General features: G+C 41.9%; 1 protein-coding gene across 6 annotated transcripts in view; it reads left to right on the top strand.

Annotated features, from left to right (window-relative positions):
* DUSP22 (dual specificity phosphatase 22) overlaps positions 1-17,201 on the top strand; it is a 65,354-nt gene that overhangs the window by 30,542 nt on the left and 17,611 nt on the right. The gene's annotated exons all lie outside the window — the stretch shown is intronic.

The raw sequence follows: 17,201 nt of genomic DNA, 5'->3' as shown, positions 1-17,201 counted from the left end.
ATATGGTCATGGGGATGCAGATTAAGAAGGACCCTGGAAAGGGGCCTGCTGCCTCTTGGAGTCTATGGTGAGTCTCCTGGTTGGGTGCTTCTTCAGAGGAATGCTTGTACACCTGGTAAGCTTAGAGGAGTAGAGTCAAGGAGATGGCCAAGCCTGATCTTGTTACCAGCTGAGGCTGCCCGAGGAGGAATTTTTGTGACATCCTGGTGTAGGCAGAAGAGGCAGAATGGAAGATTGCACATTGTGCCTTTTACATCATCTTGGGTGCGATGTTGTAACACCTGGCCAGTAACAATACTGTAAAATGCAACCACCATGAAAGTCCTCATGAATGTGCTGCAGACATCTTTAGTTACTATACATTTATTCATTTTATTTAGGAAAGACTTTAAAGAATTTGGTTGATTTTAATTAGATTAGATCTGATTTTCCATTATTTGGGTCATTTTTGGAGAGGTTTTCCAACATGACATTAGCAGGGTCTCACAGTCTTTCCAGCAACCTGATAGGCAGAAGAAAATGAAAGACACTGTTTTGGGGCCTCTAGAGTGGCTGGGCCTTGCCTCTGGTTATGGAGTAGAGCCAGGTTGTCTTTGATGCTTCTTTGATGGATGAGATAAAATTACTTTATCCTCTGAACCAGGAAGTGAGGTGGTCACCTAAGGGAAAGAGGCCTCAATTATTCTCTCTTCCAAAGAATATTTGAGGAGTAGATCTTCCAGAATGAAGACTCTTAGAAAATTGGTAGAAACTTGGGGACCTTCATACTCACTGGAGTCAGCCCTAAGCTGACATATGATATTCTGAAGAGCTCTGAATCCGTTTTCATGTCAGCTGAACAAAGTCCAAGAGATTACCTATTTGACTATCACTGTGCACAAGGAAGGTGAAGTCCAGAGACATGAAGGAGCCTGCTCTCAACCCAGTAGCTGGTGTGTGGCTTTATAGAAACCTGAATCTTCTCTCTCAGGCCAGAGATTTGTCTCAGAGTGCCTCACTGCCTTGGTCTTCTAATAGAGCAGTCCCCAACCATTTTGGCACCAGGCACATGTTTCATGGAAGAAAATTTTTCCACGGATCAAGGGGCAGAGGGTGCTGGTTTCAGGATGATTCAAATACAGTACACTCAAGCTTACCTCCTGCTGTACAGCCCAGTGCCTAACAGGCCCGGACTGGTACTTGTCCACAGCCTGAAGGTTGAAGACCCCTGCTCTAATAGCATAACTGATGCCCCTGACTTTGCTAGCAGTGTTAGTAGATATCGCCATATTAGTGTATGAAAGTGCATGTTTCCTCAGACCATCACCAACATAGAGTTTTATTCTTCTGTACTTCTTATTAGCAATGTTTTTGGTTTTTTATTGCCTCAAATGCCTTCCTCACTGTTGAGTCTCTTGTCCCAACATTTCTTCCCTTTGAAGGGAGTTAATGATTTATTTATTTGTTGAGCTCCTATTACATGCCAGGCCCCAGGGTAGGTGCTGGAGATAACAGAAGTAAATCTGAATATCTGCCCTGGCGAAGCTCTTAGTGTATAAACACGATAGTATTATGGTTACTTTATAAGTATTAATAGTAATTACAGTCAGTGAAAGAAGATCTCTGGCTCAGGGCAGTTCCCCAGTGCTAGGGAACAGAGATTGTGGAAACTCTGAGAACAGGTCCCTCTTCTGCCATGTAACCCTGAAGGCATTTGCAGTGACCAGGCATTTGACTATGTTTTTGGAAAGGACTAGAAATTTGGGAGATCTGATTTCTGGCATTCCAGCCAGGAGAGGCTAGTAGACAATGACAAGACATGACTTCTTGTGGGACCCTGGCTCCACAAGTTCACACCACTCTCATTCAGTCCTCCCAGAGCTCTGTGAGCCCATCAAGGCACATGGCATTGTCCTGGTCCCTTCACAGCGTAATTAGACCTGACAAGCTGCCCAAATCACCTGCTAGCAGGTGGCAGAGCCAGGAGGGAAAAGTCATAGCCACATACATAATATCAGTAGGAATTAAGCCCAGGCCTGTAATTATAGCACATCAGTGGGGGAAGCCCTTCATGTGTTTTTTTGTGTCTAGGACTAGATTGGGAAGTTGCTTGCATTTGGTCAAAAGTGTTTTCGTATTTGTGAATGGTGTCTTTAGCGCCTATGGATTGCTTCAGATTTGAGAGGGGTAAAAATTCCTGTCACAAAGATGGTGCTTTTTCAAATCAGAAACCTCATATTGTTTAGTGCTGAGGAAGTAATATTGAGTAATGAAAGGTTTCTCTCTTCCCTTGAAAAAAGAAACAGAACTCTGTCTTTCTAATGTGAAAAATTTCAGAGTTTGTTTCATTTTTCATTCTGGGTATTTAACCAGAACACCTGCAGAAAGCAAAACTATTTTTCACTATTAACAAAAATGCTTTGAAAAGTATTTGCTGGGCTAAAAACCCAAATAATTGTAATTTTTAAATAATATATATTTTAGGATTTGCATGATCATCGCATGCATACCAAACAGGTTTGTGAGCTTGAATTCAGCTTGGATATTCTGTTTTAAGTTGTGACTTTGATATTCTGAGCCATTTAAGTTGCAACTTTTTAATTAACTTTTAAGAATAAGATGTTTGCATAGGCAGACATTTATTCCTGGTGATTTTGTTTTATATTTCCTTTAACACTAAAGGCATTCTTTTTTGAAGCGTCCATGTTGAAAATTTAGTTTTGATAGTTTTGTTTGTAGTTGGCCAGGTCTTCTGGTTCTGACATTTACTGTTATCTATATGTCTGTTCTGCTCTTTTCATTTTCCCATTTATTTATGAGGAAACTCACCAGGGTAATATTTGGTCTGTTTAGATGGTGGTGCTGAGAGACTGAGGGGCTCCTGGAAGGACCTCATTCCCCTGCTTCATGTCTGTCTGGTGACCAACCCCATTTCTCTCCCTCTAAAGTTTTTTTGGCTTCTCAAATGTAAAGCAAACCAGAAGCAAGTTTTTAAATGGCATTTGAAGTATGAGAAACTATGTTTCTTTGTGCACTTTTTTCTCTCATTCTTTCTTGGTCACCCAAGTACTGCCTTCCCCACAAAGCTCAGCCCAGCTCTCCTTCTGAGAAAGACACTCCCAATGCCCTTCAACCTCAGGACTTCTTCCCTTTTTTCTATAATATTTGTGTTTGTGCTCTTTGTTGGGTTGTGAATTGTGTATGATCTGTGACTGCTCTTTAGTATATAAAGTGGCTTCCTTAACCTCTTTTTGATGATCTGTCTCTTCACTGCCTCTGCCCAGGCTCCTAAGCTGGTCCAGGCCTGCTGCCAGCAGGTGCCATGTTTGGGATTTCGGTGTTCTTCCGTACCACTCAGCCTGGTCTGCTACACAGTGTTCCCTCTTCAGATGCTTGCTGAGAGTAAGAGCCACGTGCATTTTTCAACTCCATTCCAAAGTGAGAAATCATGCCTTTGGTTATTTGTGGCTCATTGGTGTAGGAGTGAGGGTTGAAAGAAGAGCTGTGCCAAGAATGATTTGTTAATCACAAGTAATCTGTGAAGCCAGAGGGTCTGATTAAAGTCAATGCAGCTTCATTTATGTGGGTTGTTTGTGCAGTTCCTCACTTGTAAGCATTGGCAGGTATAGAAGCCCTGTTTTATAGAGCTGTTGTGGCCCATAGTTCAGGATTATTTCTTGCTAAGTTATTTTAGCCAAGAGTACCCTGTGAAACTTCTATGACTTTCTGATTGATCTCTTGAGGGCCCTTCAGCTACCGCTGGTTTGCATTAGAAACTTGGTCCTGCAAGGAGGACAATACATGAAAGACACAGCTAGTGAATAATAATTTAAGATTTGACACAGATAAGACAGCATGCTCAAGGTAGGGGCAGAGTTGGTTGAAATGTTGTCTCAGATTTCAGGGAGGTTATAGCCAGATCAGGAAGAGCTGCAAGAACACAGGGGCACATGTCCTGGCTCATAAGGGAGAGCCTCGTTGCCTGTGATCCTCCTCTGGCAGCCACTCAGTCAGACTGCAGGGCCTCACCCCCAGCTGTGCCTTTCTACCTGCTGACCACATCAGTCCTCAGTCCTCAGAACCCACTGGTCCATCCTGTCCATGACCTTCAAGTCACAGGAGCTATAGGCCACATTCCTCCTGGCACAAGAAGGATAACTGCTCAAAGCCACATGCTGTGACTCATACACAGAAGGGACTGGTCAGGTGTGATATACCCATATTAAGAAATGCTCTGCAGCTATTCAAAAAGAAGTTTTATATGTTTGTAAACAAAAAGAGTATTAACCAAAAGAAGCAAGTTGTAGAATAATATCTACAATATGACCCCATGTAAGTAAAATTACCAATTATATATTTCTGCTCTACGTATAAAAATGTATAAATGCACACATAAGGGTTTTAAAGGACCATATCAAACTCCTAAGAATGATAAAAAGAAGTACGATAGGAGAAGAGAGTGGGAAGGATGAGTTTCACTTTTTGTTCTATAGTTATTTATTGTATATAATGGGGGTATCTTCATTGTATCTCTCTGAATAAAGAAAGGTGGGGCAGGAAGATAAGCAGGTGGGTGGACATACTCTTGATGTCGTCATAGTGATAGGTAGATTGCTTTTGGGTGTACAGGCTTGGCTGGAATAGGTTCTGTGTTTGGTAACAATGGTTCCCATGGATTCATATGTGAATGTGTGACATCAGACAAATTACATTCCTGTTGTTCGTGGTCAAGAGGTACAAAGAATTCATTTCAGTCATCTCAATCTTTAATAGGAGGAGATAACCCAAGACAGATTTTAAATGTATACATTTTATTTTCGTCTACTGTCTACTTCTGTCTATTTTTGTCTACTTCCACTTGATTATTTCAGTTAAATGAGTTTGTGAGTTTTTGAGGATTCATAGTTCCCCTAGTTATGTAGCTTGAAGCATTGGGCAAGATTGCCTATTTGAAATGGCCATTGTTGCCAGTGGGGATGATTTCAGTTTCTTTACTGGCATCACAAAAAAGACCATACTATCAAATCACTAATGAGGTACAGGACTTTTGCAAACAAGTCATTGTTTGACCTGGAATGCTTTTCAGATTGACAGTTGTTTCCAGTGAGCCTCAGTTGTTTTCACCTCTCTAGGAAATTCTCTTTGATGCCTCCCCAAAATCAGTGATACCTACTGTACCAAAGGCTTGCAGCAGCTTTTATGTGTTGAGGTAAATTTGTTTGAAGCCAACCTCAGACTTAAATAGAAATGACTCAAATAGAAATGATTATGGTAGGTATCGAAAACTGTCTAGTAATTGCTGTTTCTTGAATCAAGCTGCATCTGAGTTCCTTGTGTGGGGGCAGTCAAGTGCATAGAATGCAGCTCCATCTGGCTGCTGACCTTTCTGTGGCAAACTCACTTGCAAATGGGTTCTAAAGCCAGAATCACATGAATGGACTAGAAGGGGCTTGAAATCTTCTAGTACTTTCTTGATTCTAGAGAGGAATTACTGTTTTTGTCTCTATATGAAAGATCTGTGTTAACTTTCCTGTTGCCTGGCTTTCCAGAACCCCCCTATACTTCAGCTGTGTGCCCTCTCTTTAGCTCACAATTACCAGTCCCCACATAGCTGAAGAGTTCCTCAAAATACTTCCCAGACTTTTTCTTTAAGTCATGTCCCAGTTTCTAGAGCATTTTCCTGCTTAGCCCCACTCTGGTCCCACCTCTCCTGATGCCTCTGTGTGGTCAAGCACCAAGCACATTGTGTGCCAAGTGCTGTGTTTCCAGAATGGGCTTGCCTGGTTTATATCCGTCCCAGTCCTCAACAGAGAATATGCCAATGGCAAGACTTTCCAGGGTCTCCAAACCAGGAGCAGCATGCAGCACATGGTCTCCTCTCTTTGTGCTGCAGATAGAGTGATGATATGCATCGACACAGCAGCACCTAGATTACCAGGAAGTGCTGAAGTGCATGGTGTGGATGGTATGGTGGAGACTCTGTTCATACAAGATCCTCATGCCCATAAGCTGGGGAGGTTGGTAAAGAGGAGTGTTGAGGCAGCCTTGTATGACTAGTATGGTTTGGTTCAGTGGGGAGCTGTGTCTTAGTGGGAAGACACAGGCTGGTTAGGAAGGGAGGAATAAGCCCAAACCCATCAGAGATGTGTAGACAACAACTAGTTACAGAGTGAAGAAGGTGGTCAACCTGGTGGGGTGAAGGTGGCGCCATTTTCAGTTCTCCTTTTAGCTAAATTGGGAGTTATTCCTTCAGACTCAACAAATATTCATTGAGTAACTACCTTGTATCAGAGATTGGGGATAAACTACAAAGAAGTAAGATGGGGCCCAGCATTAAGAAGGGACAGGCACAGAAATCCTTATAATAGTGCAAAGTTACAAATATATAACAGAGGGTAAGGATCCCTGGGGCACTCAGGAGAAAATGACTAACCCTGCCAGGTCAGCCAGGCTTTGCCAAGGAGTTGACATTTTGTGTCATCCTAAAGAATTACAAAGATTTGCCAGGTAGTTAATTACAAGAAGGAACAGTTGGAATGGGGGTGGGCATCTGAGTAAGAAAGCAAACATGCAAGGGCACTGGACATGCAGAGGCAAGGTATGTTCTGGGACTCATGAAGGGCTCAGTGGAGGGGGTGTTTGGGTGGCCAGGCTGGAAAAACAGGGTCAGAGCAGATTAGGTAGAGTTTTATTTGTCAAGTTAAGTCTCATCTTTATCGTGTGTGAAGCAGAGACTTAGCAAAAATTTTTGACTAAAGTCAGGTGACACATTCAGATTTCCAGGATTTTGATTAGGGAAGGAGATGGAGTGAGGGAGATTGATATCAAGGAAGCTGATAGGAAGCTCTTACAGTAATCCTGGTCAGCAGTGATGAGCCTTGAACTAGGAATCTGGGGAGTAGGATTTTTTCGTAGAAGCCTTTTCCACAAAGGGAACACAGCAATGTTGAAAATCAAAGGATAGACAAAGAGTCTTCAGCACACATCAACCAAAAGAAATGTGGCATAGCAATAGTTTTATCAGATAAATAGAATTGAAAGCAAAAGAAAAGAAACATAAAACAGCTTCAAAATATAGAAAGTTATTTCTCAATTGGAATTAATAGGAATTGTTTACAGGTTAGACATGTGGAGTGAAGAAGCAGAGAAGTTCAGGGTGCCTAAGGTTATAGCTTGAGGGACTGAAAGGACAGCTGCGCCACCAATGGATGTGGGAGCTCCAAGAGGCAGAGATGGAGTTGAGAATGGACCAAGCTCAGTTCTGGGTGAGATGGGCATGTGATATTCCCAATTAGATTGAAATCCATGTACAGGGCTCAGGAGAGAGGTTGAAGCCATTGAGGTTGAATAAAATCATGCAAGACAATGCTACAACAGCACAACTAGGAGGCTAGCAGATGAACAGAATCCTGGGAGGGTGGAAGCACCAGGCTTTAAGTGGTCGTATATCATTTAAAGCATGTAAACACATGATCCCATTAGTCACCACATGTTGTGAGTTGAATATACCTTGATTATTATTCCTAAGGCCACACCCCTTGATGGGTTCTAGTTAGTCTCAACTCCTTGAGTATAGTCCTTGGGGTTTCCTGCAGTGTCTCCCCAGGGTACAGAGGGTGTGGAGAACAGGAGCTCTGAGGCAGATATTCTGCAGTTCTTTGGACATTAATCCTTAAGAAGAAGGCTGTCATGCATGGCCATGTTAGGTTCTGTGAACACTAGGTGGGGCAGAGTAAGTTTCATAGGAGCAAATCTGGAAAGCTTTCATAGGGGTGCAGTTTTGCCAAGGAGTTTAAAAGGGAAGAGCAGCTTGGAGAAAAGAACCTATGGAGGGCAATGTGTTTCTGGTTCCAGGTCAGGGCAGCACAACATGTGATTACAGAGCAGCAGGAACACTGAGTGTCCTGGGGGTGGTGGCATGCCCGAGTATGTCTAGCCCAGGAGAACAGGATTGGTGGCAGACTCCTTGGGTAAAGGGTCTTTCGGTGTGCAGTGAGATGTTTGAGAAGTTCCAAGGGGTTGGTTAAGATCCAAAGCAGGGTTAATGGCTCTGTCAGTGCCATCACTGTTTTTAGCCTTAAGAAAAATAATAACTTACATGTAGCCTGGTTTACTGAAGTCTGGTTTAAGCAAATTTGCCATTTTCAGATGCTCATAATAATTCATTGCTGGTAGGGACTGCAGGTGGACCTTGTGCCTGCCACACCTGCAGGGGAAGTGGTCCAGCCTGATTTGAAAAGCCTGAGAGTGAAGCAACAGCACCTAGCTAGTGTCATCACCTGGGCACAGGCTAAGTGAACAGGTCATGCCCACACTGCTTTTCCCCTCTCTGTGGTCTGACTCTTGGGATGTTTTGGAGACCTTTGCATGTGTGCTGGGGCAGAGTTTGGTGTTGATCCCCAAAAATGAATTGAGAAATTATTCTTTTCCTTTAAGCTATCACCACAACTAGGACAGATGTTAAATCTCAGCATTCATTATTGAGTGGGGCATCTTCAGAAAACAAGGGGCATGCGTGGTGACAGTTCAGGCTAGCCATGCCAGAGCTGCTTACGGCACAGGGAGAAGGAGAGGAAGTACATGCACATCAGTCTGAGTTACAGCCTCCTTCCTTTGAGGGCCAATGTGGGGATATGCTTATTAGCTTCTCAGATTTTTCCCCAACTAAAGGGAGATCATTTATAAGTCTTTTTCAGCAAGAAACACAGCCACCTTCCAGAGAAAGGAGAGGACATGTGGGAAAGCTGCCATTGAACCATTCCTTTACCATTTTCCTGCAGTGTCTCCCCAGGGTACAGAGGGTGTGGAGAACAGGAGCTCTGTTCTCATGGTTGGAACTTTCCTGACATTGTATAATCATGGGATAAGGTGTCTCAAGCCCAGACCTTGGCTTGAGCCTCCTGGTCCTGGAAACTTTTCCTAAGCACAGTGTCTTAGACATCATTTCCAAGTGCATTGACCTTTAGAGCAAGGAATCAGGGCCTAGCAGTGAGACCAGTCTGACTTGAATGTACCTGTTTAATGAAATACATTGCCACAGAGACCAGTCCAATAGTACCCAAACAGAATGCAGCTCCAAATATCCTGTAAATGATTGCTAATTTAAACTGCATTATAGGACACCCTGCATCAATGCCCTAAAGACAAAATAAATCTCATAGCTAACAAAGTAAGAATTCCATTTTCAGGCATTTGACTTTTTTGAATGTTCTTTTAAACCTTTGCTGCTCTTGCATTGCAATGACATTGTGGTTGAATGGTCTCCACCAGTCATCTCGAGGCCCTGCTGACCCCAGTGAGAGACCTCTGGCCTCCTTGGTAGTCCATGTTCATTCTGTCTCTAGATCTGTCTCTGTCTCTGTCTCTGTCTCTGCCTCTCTCTCTCTCTCTCCCTCCTTGCGAGTTCCCCTTGCACAGGCTCTAACCAAGGTGGCTTGAGACTTTCTTCTGTGCCCAATACAAGAGGATGCAGCTGTCAGAGTAAAAATAGCCTGTTGGATTGCTTTCCATTGCAGCCATGGGGCAGAGAAGGTTTGGTGAAGGACTGCCCCTTTGCAAGAAAGGACTTGGAACGCTGACCAGCCAATATTTAAAGCAGAACAAGGAAAATGATCCTCTTCCCTGTTGTGTTTGGGAAACAGAACACCTCACACCTGCTGTCTGTGACTGTACCATGAGACATAGAAATTTAGTGCAATTTCTAATAACCCACAGTCACATGCATTGTAGAGGGATGCTTTTCCTTGTATTCAGGAAAAACAGGAGAGTTACTGTTCTCTGCTTTACTGTAGCCCTTCTTGTGCAGCTCACACACTGACCTATACCACGTCCATCCTTCACATATCATTTGCCTGGCCAAGTAGGACTGGCCAGCCCTCTAGGGCAGTTCCCTGTTCTGTGTAAGTGTTTGCTTCATTCTTGAAACCACTTCTAGGGTCTGATCGATTCCACATGGAAGGATGTGACATGGGGCCCAAGGGATTGTGAATGTTTTTTAGAAAAATCTTCTTAAGGGCTATGGTTTCTGTCCAAGCCTGAAGACAAGTGGCACTCTACAAAGTGGGTAACTCACCCTGCAGTAGATTTATCATTTTATCATAAGCCACAGGGTCTGATACCTCACATGTTTAGTAGTCCGCGAAAGAGACTACAAGCAATGTTTCAAACAAGCTTATGTTGCTCCCTGAGGAGAGAGCTGTATTTTAGAAGGCAAACAGTCACCTTGCTGAGAAGGTGAGGATGGCTGTGGCAGGTATGCACTTGTGCAGGTCTCAGAGACAAACTGTCTGCACTGGTTCTCCAGACTCATCTGCTGTGAGCATCCTGCAGCCTGGTTTTTGCGATGCTATGTTTGCCATCAAGGTAGAGGCCACAGACAACAAACTTGCCTTCTACAATTTATTTAGCTTACAAACTGCATTTAATATATTGCATCTAATTTCCTTGTTTAAAAAGTTTTTTACTACAGGGAAATGCCTCTTTCTCTTGCAGAGTAAGGAAGAAAGTTGAGCACAACTAATGAGTGAATATGGCAATTCAAGAAGGCAGTGCGCTAGATTGGATATTTAAACATAGAGAGAAAATATGATACACAAAATGACTCCAAGTTATCAAAGTGACTTTGTGAAATGTCACTATATAGACCAAGGCTTGGCCCACTTTCTCTGTGGGGCCAAGTGCATTGGCCTTTAGAGCAAGCAGTCAGGGCCAGATAGCAAACGTTTGGGTTTTTGGAGCCGTACGCTTTCTGTGGCGGTACTCTTGTCCCTGTAATGCGAAAGGAACTCAAAACAGTATGTCAGTGAGCAGACATGGCTGTGTCCCAATAAATACAGGCTTCAATTTGCCAACGTTTGTCTTCATGGCCAGGTGCTGGGACCGTAGCTGGGATAGACCTCACTGACTGGGCCAGCATCTTCTAGGAGCCTGTGTTGGGTCTAAAACGTGGGGTCATTTAGTCTACAATTTAATGCAATTCCTGAAAATTTCTGAGCATTTTGCCTGCCTTCACCTTAGCTATAGTTTTCCATTGTTAGTGAGACCAGGCACAGCATCCTGCTGAGACCACGTAGAGCATGTAGAAAATTAGGTAGCCTTTTAGATCACTTGCATCTGGCATGCCTGCCTGCCTGCCTGCCTGTCCTGGGCCTTGACTCTGGAGCCAACTGTAGGTGCTGCAGCCCAGCCTAGAAACAGTGCTCTAAGGGCACATGGGACTGGTAGCCTTGTGCTCAAAATTATAAAAATGATCTCCCTTCCCATATATTCCCTCCTTTACTTTGTAAAGATCATTTATTGATCTTTGGAGAGGTCCTAGGATACTGAAAGAAAGATGACTAACATAAGATCTATGCATTGAAGGAATTCGGTGCCTAATGGGAAGACTGACCATTCACAAGCAATTATTGTCCTCTGTGCTGGGTCCCTAGTGCCTTTGCGCTAACTTAGTGTTGTGTTGTATGTGGTGAGGGCATTCAGAACAGGGAGCTAGAGTCAGTCTGAGGGGAGGGAGATGAGGTCAAGGAAGGCGCTGTGCACAGGCTGGGGGGGGCGGTCACCTCAGGGGAAGTTCTACTGGGGAAGTTTTGGAAAGAGTCCTGAAGGAGAAGGGTATTCCAGAGAGAAGAAATCCACAGGAAACCTGGGAGTAGTGGGCAGGAAAGTATAAGACATTTGGGGAGACTCACCAGCAGGCCAGAATACCAAGAGTTTGGTGAGCTGGTGGAAGTAGCAGGGAGAGAGCATGAAGGTGAGGTTAGGAGGTAAGCTGTGGACATGTGTTAAAGGGCTTTGGAGTGAGTCTTCTTTACTTGCAGACAGGAAGGACCTACTGAATTTGTTTTAGTAGCCAATTCCTAAGCATGTTTTCATTCACAGTAATTTTTATATGGTCATTTAGCATGGACATTTATTAAGTAATACTGTGCAGTCCCTTGGTTCAGAGACATGGCTGAAACTGGCCCTGCTTTCATGAGTCACATTGAGTACATCAGCAAGTCCTCAGACAGAACTGAAATCACAGAAGAGGGCTTTCGGTGGTGGGTTTGAGCTGGCGTGAACGTCCCTCACTGTCTTCCCATAACCCACCCTTGTTGGCTCAAGGAAATCTGATGCACTGACTATGCCCACTTTAGCCTTTCATTGAAATAGCTTGAGCAAAAATAAGCATTTGGGTCCTCATTTGTTGATCTGACAAGTCAAATGTATGTCATTTTTTGACTAACCTGAAAGAAGTCAACAGGTGTTAGAGGTTTCTCATTTGCATTTTTTTCTCACAAAATCAAATCAAGAGCTAAATCTTGTCTCTCCACTCTGACCTTACCACCCCTCCCCACCCCATCAAGCACCACAGAGTTCTTGGAAGTTGTTATTTGTAGTAGCGTTTCCTAAATTTAGCTGGTGCAGGAAGAATCAGTGGCAAATAGGCACCTTAGGAAAATTCATGTTTAGTTTAGAACCTAGACTTAACATCAGTTATGTAGCACAACTGAATGACTGTGTTTATCCTCTGCGGTCATTTCCATAGCTATTTATTTGAGATTTTTGTTACAGTACAAATAGTTACAAGGAGAGATGGCCAAGAATCTCACCTCCTGGTTCTTACCTGTTTTTGTTTTTTTATGCTAAATTCTAGTTTTTAGTCCACAGACCTGGATAAATTTTTATAGGCATAACCTTACTTTGCATTCTGCCTTTTTCCTTTAAAATGTTTTTGGCTATATGAAAATTCTTAAATTGACAAATAATAATCAAATTTTTTGTGGTAAAAAATTACCATATAAAACGTGTGCCTGGTGCTGGGTTTGGCTTCCACACATGTAAACTAGGTGGAAATTTTCATTTGCTTTCTCCGGAGTGCCACACTCTGAAGAGGGGGCTTGATAAAGGGGACTAAGCTTGTCAAATCTAGCATCTGCTTCTGAAAGCAGTTTCAATTCAGTGGTTCCCATCTCTTGGGTCTTTAAGAGTTTGGCCAGCCCTGGCCTGTATGGCTTAGTTGATTGGAGCATCATCCTATAAACGAAAGGTTGCGGGTTCAATTCCCAGTCAGGGTATATACCTACGTTTTGGGTTCGATTCTCGATGCCTAATCCTAGTGTAAAACAGGAGGCAACCAGTCGATGCTTCTCTCTTGCATCGGTGTTTTTCTCTCTCCTTTCCTCTTTCCCTTTCTCTCTAGAAGCAATGAAAATAATGTCCTTAGGTGAGGATAAAAAAAAAAAAAAAAGAGTGTGGCCAGCCTAAGTTTTTCAGGGTCATATTAACTTTAGGTTTATATAAAAGTGCAGTAGTAGAGAGAGAAAGTAGAAAGGGTGTTACCCTGAGTTGGGGGAGGGAGAATGCAGCCAGTGCTTAATGGGTACAGATTTCCATTTGGGAAGATAAAAAATTGTGGGGATGGATGACAGAGATGTACATGTGAATATACTTAATACTGTGTACTTAAAAGTGGCTAAAATGTTATGAATATTTTATACATGTGTTAATATTTATACATGTGTTATGTATACTTTACCATAATAAAATGAAATGCAGAGAGTGGTATTTTCTCAAGGGGAGAGACTTTTGTTTTTTGTGATAGTACACTTATCCTAGGGGGATACGTTCCAAGACCCCCAGTGGATGCCTGAAACCATAGAACGCACCTAACCCTATATTTATATATGTGTGTGTATGTATAGAGGGTTTGACTGAAGTAACACCTGCTTAAGTGTGGTTGGTAGGGTAATAATATGGACATAATAATTTATAGTTTTAATTTGAACATTTCACCTAAAATGTCATATGGTGTGCTTGAATGTGATATTGTTATGTTACAGAATTACTTGATTATGATTTTGTAATTAAAAAGGGCGTTATTTGTGCCAGACCCTGTATATAAAATGTCTTGTCCTATATGTACATACTTTATGGCTCTCCTTGGCATGTTCAAATTGCCAGCATTACTCTCTTGTACTTTGGGGCTGTCGTTAAGTAAAGAAAGGGTGGCTTGAGCACAAGCACTGTGATACCATGACAGTAGATCTAATAACCCAGATGAGTGACGAGCAGGGAGCATCTCTAGCGTGGATGTGCTGGATAAAGGGATCATTCACGTCCCAGGTGGGATGGAGTGGGTCAGTGCAGGATTTCATCATACTACTCAGAAGGGCATGTAATTTAAAGCTTATGAATTGTTTATTTCTGGAATCGTCCATTTAATATTTTCGGACTGTGGTTGACCGCAGGTAACTGAAACCGCATAAAGCAAAACCTCAGATGAGGAGGGACTACTGTATAAGCTGTGGTCTTGCTTCTTCTGGTCATGTGTGGAACAGTTCCAATTTAAATTTGTTTTAATTTTATGTTTTTTTTTGAGAGTATTGTGAAATTAGCTCTTCATAGGATCCCCAATTTATTTTGCTCAACTTACCAATGGGTATTAGATGATCAGTATTAATAATGAATTCTATGTTTGGGAACTGCAAAGTCCAATTCAACATGCTACCCTGGTATCTCATAGATGTGATTGTCAAAGAAAAAAAGCATTTCTTTAAGAGGACCTCTCCTAAGTACACACCCATGTTGCTACTGGTACTTGATGGGATAAGATGAAAAAACCAAGATTTTTAATAATGTCAACTTTATTAGCAACTAAAATAATTCTTCCATTGCAGTGATTTCTTGATTCTGGCACTTCATCAAACTCTCCTTTTCCTTGTATGTTCTCTAAGGTTTTGATTGATCATTGCAGAGAATATAATTATATTCTATAACTGGTGTTTGTGAGCTTTCCTGGATGAGAGAAAACAGATTCTGAAGGGCCATTTTTCTTTTGAAAAGTAGAATGTCAACTAGGTTCTTCAATGACTCTTACTTATGATGTTTCAGGAAAAAAAAAAAAACAGTGAATTTTAGAAATTGTACTTGAAACAAGCGAGAGTTTGATCTCTTAACTAGTCTTGAAATCAGCATCTTCCCCCTACTTTTAAGTACTTGACTACATACCATTTCAGGTGTATTCTTTAGTTTCAGGCCCAAACAAAGGCCAAAACTTACTTTTGGTGGTTACTGTGCTTGTTGAAACAGAAAACTGAACAGTACTACAACTTTTGAGAGTGTGCACTTAGAAAAAAGCTGTAACCTTTTGTTCAATAAGAGCCACTTTCTAAACCCTCTTCTCAACCAAGTGAAGTCTATTGTTTCTTTCAAAACTCAATACAAAAACTTCATCCAAACAACTTTACTTGGTAGGTCTCACATAACTCTTACTTTTCTTTATTTTCCTAATTTTTTCCACATTGCGTCATACTAATTGATGTGTTGCTGGTATTATGAATATTCAGTGTGCATGTGGTCAGGGTATATACGAGGCTTTCCCGTAATTCTCTGCCTTTTTCCTTTCTCTGGCTCTCATCTTATCAGTATTGGTGACATTATCTGAACATGTTAGGATATTTAAATTGCCACGTGGTCAAAAGAAATTAGCTGCTCTTTCTTTTCCTTCATAGAAGTCATGATAGTCTTAAAGCGTAGACTCTTTTTTTTTTTTTTTTTTTTTTGTATTTCAGTGTAGTCTTGGGCCTATCTAAACTGAAAATCTGTAACTTGACATTTTTTAGCTCCATGAAAGTTTAATATTACTAGGCTTTCCACCAATCACTTTTTGAAACATAATTGAAATTACTGAATTTTAAGTTATTTAGTAAGAATTTTATTTTAAAAAGAAGATAAATAATTTTAGTTTTATGGATTTTTTAATATTAGAGGTAATATGAAGTAGTAAATACTGCAAATGCTATAAAAATGGAAACACTACTGCTATTTTTATAACTTAAGAATTTTTCAGATTGTTCTAGAATGTCCATTGTCTTTTGTTTTACTTTAAGTTTATTGTACTTTCTATAGTTTACCTAAAGACAGAGAAATCCTGTCACTTATCTCTCTCTACACACTTCAGCACTAGACATGGTCTTTTGTTTAGGTCCAATTAAAGGAAAAATAAATTCCACATCACATTAAAACATTTGCAGAGCCCAATCTATTACTACTAGGATAATTTTATATTTTAAATTCATCCATATTTCATGTAGCACTGAGGTCCTTCATGCTGCCGGCACTCTTGCTGCTTTCTGAATTAGTAATTAACTGCCATGAATTGTGCACATGCGCAGGCATCTGAATTCTTTTTTCAGGTACCTTATGTTCTGCAGTCTGTGGCCTCAAAGAGAGATACGTTTTGTGCTTTGTTAATGACTAAGCCAAGATAAATAGATGTTCTTGGGCGGCAAGCAGCTGAAAATATTTGACAGTTTTGACTCCTTTCTTTACTGCATTTGCATGTTTGTTCCCATCTTATTGTAGATCACAGTGTGATGCTCCTTAGCACATCCAGTTGGAGGAGACAGGCAGAGACTGGTATCTGGAACACCTGTGCAATGTGCCCTTCACACAGCATGGCCAGAAGTCCAGCCTTGTTTGTGGGGTCATCAGGATAAGGCATGGGCACTCTATAATGTTTTTCTTCCCTTACACTATTCTTATAGTGTGGTCTTCATGTTAATTGTTTTTCATTTTGTTCTCATCGTTCAACAGACATTTAGCGAGGGCCTACCTACTATGTGCCTGACACCATTCCAGGGAAGGTTTTCATCATACCTTTGACAGAACATGATAGTATCTTATGTTTTATATTTTCTCTGTCCTGCTTTAACAGTAGGGGATCCCCAAACTTGTGACTGGGAGCTACTTTGCCCCCCCTCAGAAGCTTCACAGATGGGAAACTGTAGACGCCGCATGCCGATCCCAGCTAGTGAAGGTGAGGGGCCCGCCACAGACCAGAGTTGCCTCTTCACCCTCTGTAGCTCAGGAAGGGAGGGATCCCCTGTGCCATTTTTCTACAGTTTGCTCCTATCTTGTGGGGCTGGCCTCCTTTCCTTTGGTGCATCAGGCACCACAAAGGGGGACGTGACCCCAAATGGGGTCACACTAATGCCTAAAAGAAGCACAATGCTTTATAACCACACTGTTGGCATTTATTGTGAATGCTCTTAATAAGCTAAGAGTTTTTTAGCATCCCCTTCTGGCCATTCTCTGTCTTTTTTTCATTTTTTTCCTTTCCTCCTAATATACAGGCTGGGTCGATTTTAGATTCTGCCCAAGTTAAGTGGCTGTCAGTCAGCATGTGTGACAGGCATGCGTTTTCATTCTATCTAATAGAGGATCCACCTCTGTTCTTGACT

The sequence above is a fragment of the Desmodus rotundus genome, chromosome 3 (genome assembly GCF_022682495.2).
Source record: "Desmodus rotundus isolate HL8 chromosome 3, HLdesRot8A.1, whole genome shotgun sequence".
NCBI classification, from domain to species: Eukaryota; Metazoa; Chordata; class Mammalia; order Chiroptera; family Phyllostomidae; genus Desmodus; species Desmodus rotundus.
The sequence above is the reverse complement of the archived record's forward strand: the minus strand, read 5'-3'. Positions and strand labels throughout refer to the sequence as shown.